The following is an 11,911-nucleotide window of genomic DNA, read 5'->3' on the forward strand; positions in this document are numbered from 1 at the left end:
TTATCCCTTGTGGCTTACATAAATTAGGGGTAAAGTGACATTTATAGGAAAATTTTCACCTTTTTAATGATTCGGGCCTAATTGGATCATTCACCTGTAGGGGCAAATACATATATTACACATTGCAAAATTCTCTAAGGGGTGTGCGTTCAAAAATTAGGGTCACTTTTCGGATTCTTCTCTGTTTTATACCACTAGGGTTCTCCAAATGCATGTCAAACATTTCTGTCAAATTTGGCTTCTAAAAGGCAAACATTCCCCTTTCCTTTTACTGTGCGCCCATACAACATTTTATATACACATGTGGGGTACTTCTACACTCGAGAGAAATAGGTTCACACGTTTTGAGGGGTTATTACATTTTTTTATCCCTTGTGGCTATATAAAATTAGGAGTAAAATGACCTTTATAAGAAAATGTTCACCTTTTATCTATTTAAGTCCTAATTAAATCAAACACCTTTACGGACAAATACACATATTGCACCTTGCTAAATTCTCTAAGGGGTGTGCTTTCCAAAATGGTGATACTTGTTGGGGTTCCCCTCTGTTTTGGTACCACTACGGCTCTCTAAATGCATCCTGACATATGTAAAGGATGTCTGTCAAATTTGGCTTCTAAAAGGCCAACGCCCCTCTTTCCCTTCTGAGCTTCACTGCGTACCCATACAACATTTTATTTGCATGTGTGGGGCAATTTTATACTCGGGAGAAATGCTAGTACACATTTTTTGGGGTTGTTTCATCTTTAATGCCTTATGGGATACAAAAATTAGCCGTAAAAGTGACTTTTTTGGGAAAATGTTCACCTTTTTCCTTTTAGGGACCTAATTGAAGCAAACACCTGTAGGGGTAAATACACATATTACACCTTTCTGAATTCTCCAAAGGGTGAACTTTCCAAAATGGTGGCACTTGTTGGGGTTCCCCTCTGTTTTGGTACCACTAGGGCTCTCCAAATGCATCCTGACACATGTAAAGGATGATTGTCAAATCTGGCTTCTAAAAGGCCAAAGCCCCTCTTTCCCTTCTGAGCCCTACTTTGCACCCACACAACACTTTATATGCAAAAGTGGTGCAGTTCTGTGCTTAGGAGAAATAGTTTTACACATTTATGGGGTTGTTTCATCTTTTATCCCTTGTGGCTTACAACAATTTGGGGTAAAAGTGATTTTTTTGAGAAAATTTTCACCTTTTTTCCCTTTTGGGGCCTAATTGAATCAAACACCTGTTGGGGAAAATACACAAATTACACGTTGCTAAACTCTCCAAGGGGTGTACTTTCCAAAATGGTGTCTCATGTTGGGGCTTTCCTCTGTTTTGGTACCACTATGGCTCTCCAAATGCATCCTGACACATGTAAACTTTTTCAGCCATATTTACCCTGCAAAAACGAAACAACGCTCTTTCCATTCCAAGTGCCCCCCTGTGCCCGTACAGCAGGGTACAGTGACAAAATGGGTATTGGCATACTCAAGAGGAATTGCCCTCAACATTGTAAAATGCATTTTCCTTTTTAACCCATTGTGAAGGTGCAAATTTTAGTGTTCAATGAATCTATAGTAAGATAAAATTACATTTCTCTAATTTCACTTTCATTTATCTTTCACGCTGATGAAACGCTCAAAGGGTTAACAAAATTCCCAAAGGTTGTTTTGAATATTTTGAGGGGTGTAGTTTCTAAAATGGTGTCATTTGTGGGGGGTTTCTGTCATGTGGGCCTTATAAAGTCACTTCTAACTAAATTGACCCTCCAAAAGTAGGTTTTGATGATTTTCGTGAAAATGTGAAAAATTGCACCTAAAGTTATAAGCCTCCTAACATCCAAAATAAAGGAAAAGATGTTTGAAAAATGATGCCAAGTTAAAGCAGACATATGGAAAATGTTAGTTATCAAGTTATTTTAGTGATATGACCAACCTTCCAAAAAGTAGAAAATTTTGAATTTGGAAAACATTGTTTTTTTCAAAATTTTTGCCAAATTTCCATTTATTTCATAAATAAATACTAAATATATTTATTAAATTTCTCAACCAGCATGAAGTACAATGTGTCACGAAAAAACAATCTCAAAATCAACTGGATATGTTAAAGCGTTTCAAAGTTATAACCACTTAAATAGACACATGTCAGATTTTAAAAAATGGTCCGTGTCAGGAAGGTGAAAAGTAGCTTCAGCGATAAGGGGTTAAAAGATTTGTCAGATTTGTTCCTGTTCCCCTGCCACATATATAGCAGGGGATAAGAGGTAGGCTACTGAAGGATTAAGAAGGGGGAGCGGCATTTTAATTTTCATCTCAGGCAGCAAATGTGTTAAAATTGGCCCTGAAGTAGGGTCTTTTTTACTGCTTCCAACTTCCACTCTTTCCTTTGGTAGGCACATGTCTGCAGGGGACTTGTGTGCAGCACAGGTTCCAATACACAGGACAACTTTGGGCGATTTGCACAAGCTATACATATCAGGATGGCATTGTATTAGTTTGAACAAGCGGTCATCTTACTGGGACGGTAAAAAAAAGTAAAATAAAAATATTACAAAATTGAATAAAAAATGTTATAAAACTCCCAAATGACATAAAATAGGGAAAATCAACACGCAAACCCCACAAATTTGGTATCGCCACGATCCACACAATAAAATAAAAATATTTTCTGAATCCATATTATGGATGCCACAAAGTAAATATAAAAAAATACTATAAAACGTATATTTTTTGTGCATCCAACCAAACAAAAACGTGATAAGAGATAATCAAAAAGTCAAATTTACCTCATCCTTATACCTATAAAAAGTACAACATGTCCGCTCAAAAATATAAGCACTAAAACAGCTCAATAAACAAAAAAACTAAATATGATAATGCAAAAACAAATGTATTTTATTTCTGCAAAATTACTCAAACATTAAAAAAGCTATTGTGGCCGGGTAGCTGCCACTAAAGCAGATTTTTTTCCTAAGGAAGCTTTTCCTAAAGAAAAGCTAAGCAGATGGCAGACCTGAGAAGGTTGGGTCTGTCTGATAGACAGGCTACGTCAAAGGCCGGTGGAGCTTTGGCAGTTAACTGATACTGTGAGTTTTTGGGGTGCCTGGCAGTAGGCCAGCACCTGTTAACCTCTATTTTTGCTGTTTTGTTTTACTGCCGAATAAAACTGGCTGAGGTCAATTGTACCCAAATCGCGAGTGTGGACAGTGAAGTTACTTGTGTGCTGGTGAATTGTGCCTGTCTACCCCAGGAGACGACAATCCCAGACCAAATCCCTTACACTATATAAATGGGATATTGCCGTTATCTCACTGACTCATAGAATGCAAGCAACATGTTATCTACAAAATATGGTGTATAACTTTCACTCAGAATCCATTTTTTTGCATGTGGTATTTCCACCCCCAAATAGTATTACTGTATTTCTTCAGGGGCTTAGTTTCCAAATGGGATCACTCTTTAAAGGTTTCCTTTGTTTTGGTGTCTATGGGCACTAAAGTGTACACATGTGGGGTACTACCATACTCTTAAGAAACTCAACAATACAATTTGAGATGTGTTTTCTCATTTTATTCTGCAAGCATTATATCCAAAATGTTAGGGCTAAATAAACATTTTAGTGTGAAAATTTTTAAACTCCACATAGAACGTCCTTTTTGTTTTAATTTATGTGAGATGATCAAAGGGATAGCAAGTTCACCAAAGCCATTTGAATAATTTGAGGGGTGAGGTTTTAAAAAAGAGTTGATGTCTGGGAAGTTTCTAACTAGCAGAACTTTTAAAACCCCAATAAATATGAATGGGCCTTAAAAAGAATTGAATCTGTATTCTGTTCAATTTGGAAGCCTCCTTATATCGTAATAAAATGAAATTTCATTAAAAAATAATGCCAGACTAAAGCAAACAAATAGTAAATATTACTTAGTTATCAGTTCGGGTGGTAAGAACAATTGTATGATGAGCATAACATTTTGAAAAACGCAAATATTTTAAAAATTTCACCAAATTTCCATTTTTATAAAGAAGTGCAAATTATTTAAACCAAAAGAACCCACTAACATGAAGTAGAATATGTCACAATAAAAACTATTGGAAAATCACCTTAGCAAGTTAAAGGGACTGTGTCATCAGGAGCCTCCCCCATGCCCCCTTATAGAATTGTGTAGACATGGTCAGAGTTTTTATTTTTTCTCAAAATAAAAAAGATAAGTTAATCACCTTTTTGTATCCAGCTGTGTTTCTAGTCCCATGGGAGTGGCCAGAGAGTAGTACAAACCTCGAGTGGACCCTGGACTGTCCATAGTTAGGGCATGTAAGATTGTGTCTGTGTGGTCAGATGCCTGGTATAAGGCAATACACCAGTATCACACTGTTATCTCATGCTTGCTTGCACAGGTGGTATAGTTGGACTTAAAAAAAGTAAAAGAAAAATTTTTTAAAATAAAAAACAAATTATAAAAATGGCCCACAGCCACTTTTATATACAAAACTTACATTTAAAGGGGGATTCCCATGAAGACAAGTTTCTTAAATGTACTCAGGATAAGAAAATAGCACATTCACTGTAATTAACAAAAATACAGCATATTACAGATATAAGTCCAACCTGTCTCTATCAGTCCTGGTGTACACAATTTCAGCCATCTTGTCTGAGGCTTCACAGAGCCATTCTCTCTCTCTCTGCTTCCTGCAGCGGCCCCTCCCTTACATTCCAGGATGGAGCTCTCATGGATACACAGACACAATACACAGACACTGTGCGGCATATTTACTTACCTGGTCCGCGGAGTGCACCGAAAGTGCATTGTCCAGCGATAATGCACTGTTCTGTTTTTCAAACTTATAGTCTTGCTACCGAATTAGTTACTAACTAACATTTACCATATCTCAGCTTTGTGTTGGCGTCATTTTAGAAGTGACCTTTTGTTTTATTGCGACACTAATCGAACAGCACAAATCGAACAGCATTGGCTCAAATTATCAAGAAAATGTTAGAATCAATTATTTTAAGGACCATTTTATTACTATAGGGGTTTTGAAAGTTCGTTATTGAAACCCCCCACATATCACCCCGTTCTATTAAGTTCATACCTCAAACTATTCGAAACAGCAGGTAGGAAGCTTGTTTACCCTTTAAGTATGTTACAGAACTTCAAACAAAATGAAGGTTTGAAATTCACTAATATTTATCATTAATACATTCATTTAGCAGCTAAATTTACCCAAGTTAACTGAATAAAAGTAGAAAATGCATTTACGAATATTTTGTGCAGTTTTTTGGGAGTAAAAGGACACCCCTCATGTGAATGTAACCCACTGTCAGGGCACATGGCGGGGTGCGAAAGGGACGGAGCCATTGAGTTTTTGTAGGGCAGAATAGTTTTCAGGTGCCATGGCGTGTTTGTAGACCCCCTGACGCCGCGTTCACAGGTGGCATTTTGGATGCATTTTCAAAGGCTCCACCTGCAATCGCATGTTGCAGTAAGATTGCATTTCCTTCGCGTTTAGGTAACGTGTAGGAAACACAATGTTACCAGGAGTGGAGCCATTGGACTGCGTTTCCAAATGCAACCAAAATGCCACGTGTGAACCTGGCCTCAGTTACCACAAAGCCTTATCCCAGAGAATTTGTTAACGTTTTATCATGTGGTATAGGGGGCATTTTAATTTTTAACACCTTGTCCCTGATGGGCTTTTTCCATTTTACTTTCTGTCGCTCACCGCCTTCAAAAGTCAAAACTTTTTTATTTTTTCATGTACAAAGCTGTATGCGAGTTTGTTTTCTTCCTAGTGACGGCATTTTATATTCCATGCTGTGGAGATAAAATTCAAAATGCAGTAATGTTAACAAGAACCCCCAGTTGTGCCATTTTTTTCTGGGCTCTGTTTTTACATCTTTCACTGTACATTCCAAATGGCATCTCTAATTTATACTTTGGTTTGGTATAATCACAAGGATAGCAAACGTATGTAGGTTTTATTAGTTGAAACCTTTTGTACGAAAAAAATAGTTTTTATAATATTCTGACTCCAATAACTTTTTCATACTTAGGAGTACAGATTTGCCTAAGGTGTCATTTTTTTCCAGGACAAGCTGACGTTTTCTTTGAGTATTTTGGACCTTTAAAGTTAGGGGCTTTTGGGACATTTCCATGAATTTTATTTTTTTGTGTTTTATTTTTACTTTTTTAATTTTTACAATATTATCATATGAACTTGTGATCATGTGATCACTAGTTCATACTAATGCACTGCAATAACCATGTACTGTATTGCAGTGCATTAGAAGTGTCAACCTATACCCTTGCATAGGCTAACAGGGAGCTACTCTGTCCAGCGAGCAGCCACATGCCGATGACAGAACCCATGGAACCTTCATTAGATCCCCAGTTGCCCAGCAGTGAAGATGCGATTGCTGGGTGCCGGGAGCCCCCTCCCTCTAAAGGTACATGGATTCCACGGTTAACGGGTTAACAGCCGGATCATAACTCATTCTGATCCGGACTGTTAGAACAAGTTCCAGACTGTCATAAGACAGCAGGGGCACTGCCAATCCCTGCATGAGGGGCCCATGCAGACCTTAAAGGGGTATTCTCATCTGGGCACTCACATTCAGTTTGATAAATCTGCCATATATAAACATTTCTTCAATTAGATGTTATTAAAAAAAATGTTCCTGTGTGAAGATAATTTATCATAAATGTAGCCATGTTGTCCCTTAGAAACCAGATAGCTTCCTCGGATACGACCACGTCACACTCTGGCAGCGGTGGCCAGACTTGCGCTATAGAGTCCTGCCTGAACTCCTGGATTCAGCGATCATTACCACCGGACGGTTATGGGATCTGCAGTAACTCTCGGACATTTCATATACAAAAACCTTTTTGTTTATTTGTGCAATCTCTCAGGCAGAGGTGGCCGTATCCGAGGAAGCTATCTTGTTTCTAAAGGACAACATGGCTACATTTATGAGAAATTATCTTCACACAGGAACATTTTTTTTAATAACATCTAATTGAAGAAATGTTTATATATGGCAGATTTATCAAACTGAATGTGAGTGCCCAGATGAGAATAGCCCTTTAAGTTAGGCTGACCGATGGAGAAATCAGTATGGGTGGTCGCTTAGGGGTTAATTTTGCATTAACATGTGTGTTTTTGTAAGCGCATGTGTTTTTGTAAAGGCATGCTTTACTGCCACGTGTGAACGCGCCCAAAAAGTTGTTTCTAATATTTTGCACAGTGCAATCTTGAAATGGGGTGATTCATTGGGGATTTCTAATATTATATATTTTAAATCTCATTTAAATCTCATTAAAAATTATCCCCAAAAAATTATAGTCTACAAAATTACGTCAAAATTGGGAAAATCACTGAATGAGTTGTAAGCCTTCTAATATCATCATAAAATAAAAGGATATTTTACATAAACCAGAGATATGGGAAATGTCAGTAACTAATTTGGTTCATAAAACTATTAGTATAAGAAACAGATTATTTAGAATTTTGAAAATTACGATTTTTGCAGAATTTTATCTGTGAAATGCTGTATTTTTCTTAATAACAGTAAATCAGAGAATGTGTTATTTTGTTATCCTGAGTATATTTATAGGAAATCTACCATTTGATTTAATGCACTATGAAGCAAACATACCTTGAGAATGCTGTAGCTACACAGGATATCTTGGTTAATCCCTGAGCTGAGTGGTTTTGCTGATAAAACAGCTCTGTGGCTTCTAACTCTGCTCTGGTGCTAGCTTTGTTGCTTCTCATAGCAGGAGAGTTTCTCACTGATTGCATCATCATATCCTGCAGTTCTCATCTTGCCAGACAGAATAATCAATTGCTGCACCATCCCCCAGCTGCTGTGTATGAGTCATTCAGCTCAGGTTGATTAGTGCTTGACTAGTCATGCTTTACATAGCAGCGATTTATAATTCCAAGCTCCCGTGTCTGTCCCAGCCAGTCTGTCCCAGCTTTCCCAAGGTCCTGAATGGTATAATTGTTTTTTCAGCAAAACCACTCAGCTCAGGGATTAACCAAGATATGATCCTGCATCAGTGTAGCAACACTATTCTCAAGGTATGTTTGCTTCATAATGCATCAAATCAAAAGGAAGGTTTACTTTAAGAATCTTGTATTTGTGGAAATACATAAAGTGGCTGCTTCCTGAAGGGGTTACACAGAGTGTCTGTGAATGGTGCACCAGACTTCACATAAGAAGGTGACTGAAATTGTTAAGCAACTAAAAAAGGAATATAATACCATACATGAAAAACAGATCCTGCCAGAGGGGGCACTCACTTGGATGTTAATCTGCTTGATTTACAACCCTTGATTCTTGTGGTAGAAGGGGTGGTAGGTGGATGGATGGGACGTGAGGATAGCCCTTTTTTGGGCTAATCCTCACATCCCGGGTGTCTTTTACAAAACTTTATTACATCTATATGCCAATTTTTTTATGCGGCTACTGGGGCGTGGAGTAGCCAGACATGAGGCTACTAGTCGCGGCTACTCCATGCCCCAGTAGCCGCGTTACTCCGCCTATCAGATAATCTTCGGCGCGCAGCTCCCACTAGCTGCGCGCCCTCGTCCGAGTTCCCCGGCTACTGCGCAGTAGTTCCGGCCCCTGCGCATGCGCAGAACGCAGGGGACCCGGACGAGGGTGCGCAGCTACCAGGAGCTGCGCGCCGAAGATTATCTGGTAGGCGGAGTAACGCGGCTACTGGGGCGTGGAGTAGCCGCGACTAGTAGCCTCATGTCCGGCTACTCCACGCCCCAGTAGCCGCATAAAAAAATTTGCATATAGATGTAATAAAGTTTTGTAAAAGACACCCGGGACGTGAGGATTAGCCCAAAAAAAGGGCTATCCTCACGTCCCATCCATCCACCTACCACCCCTTCTACCTTTATAGGTAGAATCGGGGTGGTAGGTGCCCTTTAACTCTCAGCGCTGTATATGCAGGAGCGTAACCAGCAGAGACTGGGCCCCATAGCAGACATTTGAATGGGCCCCCCTTCCCCTTAAAAAATACATACATATTTATACACACATGTACACAATCCCAATCTTTTATACACTAATACACGTGTCTACACATTTATACATTTATACACACATAAGTATATACACATCATATACACACATACAGTATATACACATAAAATTTACAACATATACAACATACACACAGATATACAGAAAACACACACATCTATTATATACAACATACACACATATATACAGCATATATACACACACATCAATTATATACAACATACACACAGATATACAGCATATATAAACATGCATCCAGTATATACAACATACACACAGACATCTAGTATATATACTCACTCATCCAGTATATACAACACATACACACAGATATACAGAATATATGCACACACATCCGGTATATACAACATACACACAGATATACAGAATATCAGGGCCGGCTCCAGGTTTCACTGGGCCCCTGGGCGACAGTGCCTCACTGGGCCCCGTAGCTCATGTGGTGGCATTAAAAACGCAGACCTTAAGAAACCAATATTAATATACACCCCCCCCCAGCCAGGCTCCATTAATTAATATACACCCCCCAAGCTCCATCAAATAATATACACCCCACCCCCCCCAGGCTACATTAATTAATATACCCCCCCAAACTCTATTAATTAATATACCCCCCCAAACTCTATTAATTTATATATCCCCCCCAGGCTCCATTAATTAATCCCCCCCCCAGGCTCTATTAATTAATATACCCTCCCCCTCCAGGCTCCATTAATTAATAAACCCCCCAGGATCTATTAATTAATATACCCCCCCCCCCCAGGCTCCATTAATTAATATAACCCCCTCCCCTCCAGGCTTCATTAATTAATTAAATACACATTAAAAAAAATAATAAACGCTAACTTACCTCAAGGGCTGCTCGCATCTTCTTCATCTGCTACATCTTCCTGAGTGAGAGCAGCGTCTATCGTGCAGCAGCAGGGACGCTGGCGGCATGAAGTCATCACGTTGGCAGCGTCCTGCACAGTATTAGACGCAGCAGAAATACATCGCCCGCGCCAATGCAATTGCCTTCTGTGAATGCCCACTTGCGGTGCCGTCCCCCTATCAGCCGCGCCGGTACTGTGAGTGCGGCGCTTCCCTCAATTACATCGGCAAAGTATGCCGATGTAATTGAGTTTTCTTATGTTGTCAGTGTGTGCCGTGGGCCCCTCTGGGACCTCTGGGGCCCCGGCACTTGCCCGGGTAAGCCGGGTGCTGGCGCCGGCCATGCAGCATATAAACACATGCATCCAGTATATACAACATACACACAGACATCTAGTATATATACTCACTCATCCAGTATATACAACACATACACACAGATATACAGCATATATACACACGCATCTAGTATTTACAACATACATACAGATATACAGCATATATAAACACATATACAAAATATATACACATGCATCCAGTATGTAAAACACACACATCCAGTATATACAACCCCTTTGAAAAAGAATACAGATGAGGAGTGTAGGTGCTATAGATGAATTTCATATACTTTTTTTGGTACCTTTGGTACACCACAACCATAAAGGCTGGTATCAGTCACCCTTGAAGATGTTGTGAAAATGTATCCAAACAATGGGAGTTTTCCCTACAGGGCAAGGATTAAATGTCTGATCGTTGTAGGATTTTCCAAAGTCATACATTTAACCCCATTTACATGGAATATATGTGTTTTATACATCCTATTTATTTTCATAAACTGATCACGATAATGGTTGATGGATCCTTTGCTTTGGGACTCACACAATGTACATGTGCATCTTTTCCTCACTACCTCATTTTAAAATGGATATAGAATAAAAATAATGCAAGATAGCCATCTAGTGGGCAGAGCAGTGAATAGTGCCTAATATCTCTATGCATTACAGATCTTATACAATGGAAACTCAACACAAACATTATATAACTGGCAGTGAAAATCATTCCATACCAATCAGGCTACTTTACAACAAACATAGTGTCCCATGTGGGCAAATGTCTATATATGACAGCAACAGTAAAAGATACTTCTGGAAAATATATACCTAATATGGTATATGGTAAGCAGCGTATATACTTGAGTATAAGCTGACCCTAATCAAAGCGGAGTGTAATGGGAGAACGGAAATTAGTGATGACGGACAGGACACTGAGCCCTAAACTAAGCGCCCCAAAAGGTCACCTGCCTACTTACTGGGTGCTAGCCTAAGCAGTGACAGTAAAAGGTCGACAGACCGTCTCTGCAACAAATTGAGAACACAAAACAAGACAAACAATAAACACTGAAGAGTAACAAGCGTTCTGGGTCACAAAAGAGATGGCCGATAAAGTACCTAATTAAAGATACAAAAGGAAAAGTCAATACATGAAAGCTGAAATTAGGGAAGCAGAGATAATAGAAGACTTAAAGAGGAGACTGCTACTCACTAATAAAATGCCCAGCAGCCTCCCCCCACTAATGAAATGCCCAGCAGCAGTCTCCCCTCACTAATGAAATGCCCAGCAGCCTCCACCCACTAATGAAATGCCCAGCAGCAGGCTCCTCATTAGTAATTTAGTAATGGGAATTATGGCTCTTTTAGTAAGATGGCTCATTAGGCTCCACTCACTAAGAAGAGCCAGCACTTCTGGCTCCAGAATGGCTCCCTATTACAACAGCCTCCCCTGACTAATGAAATGTCCAGCTCCTTTTCCTTCTCTACTTCCTGTGTAACAGCATGGGTAGAGATATTCTATGAGTAAAGGGCCAATCTATTGAATGTTGCCTTCTCAACTATCTTTAATTAAGAACATCCACTGGTGGAAGAAATGAGGAATAATGTAAATTTACATTGTAATGTCAACAATTTAACCCAACGAGCGGTACA

Source organism: Engystomops pustulosus, chromosome 4, assembly GCF_040894005.1.
Source record: "Engystomops pustulosus chromosome 4, aEngPut4.maternal, whole genome shotgun sequence".
Lineage (NCBI taxonomy): Eukaryota > Metazoa > Chordata > Amphibia > Anura > Leptodactylidae > Engystomops > Engystomops pustulosus.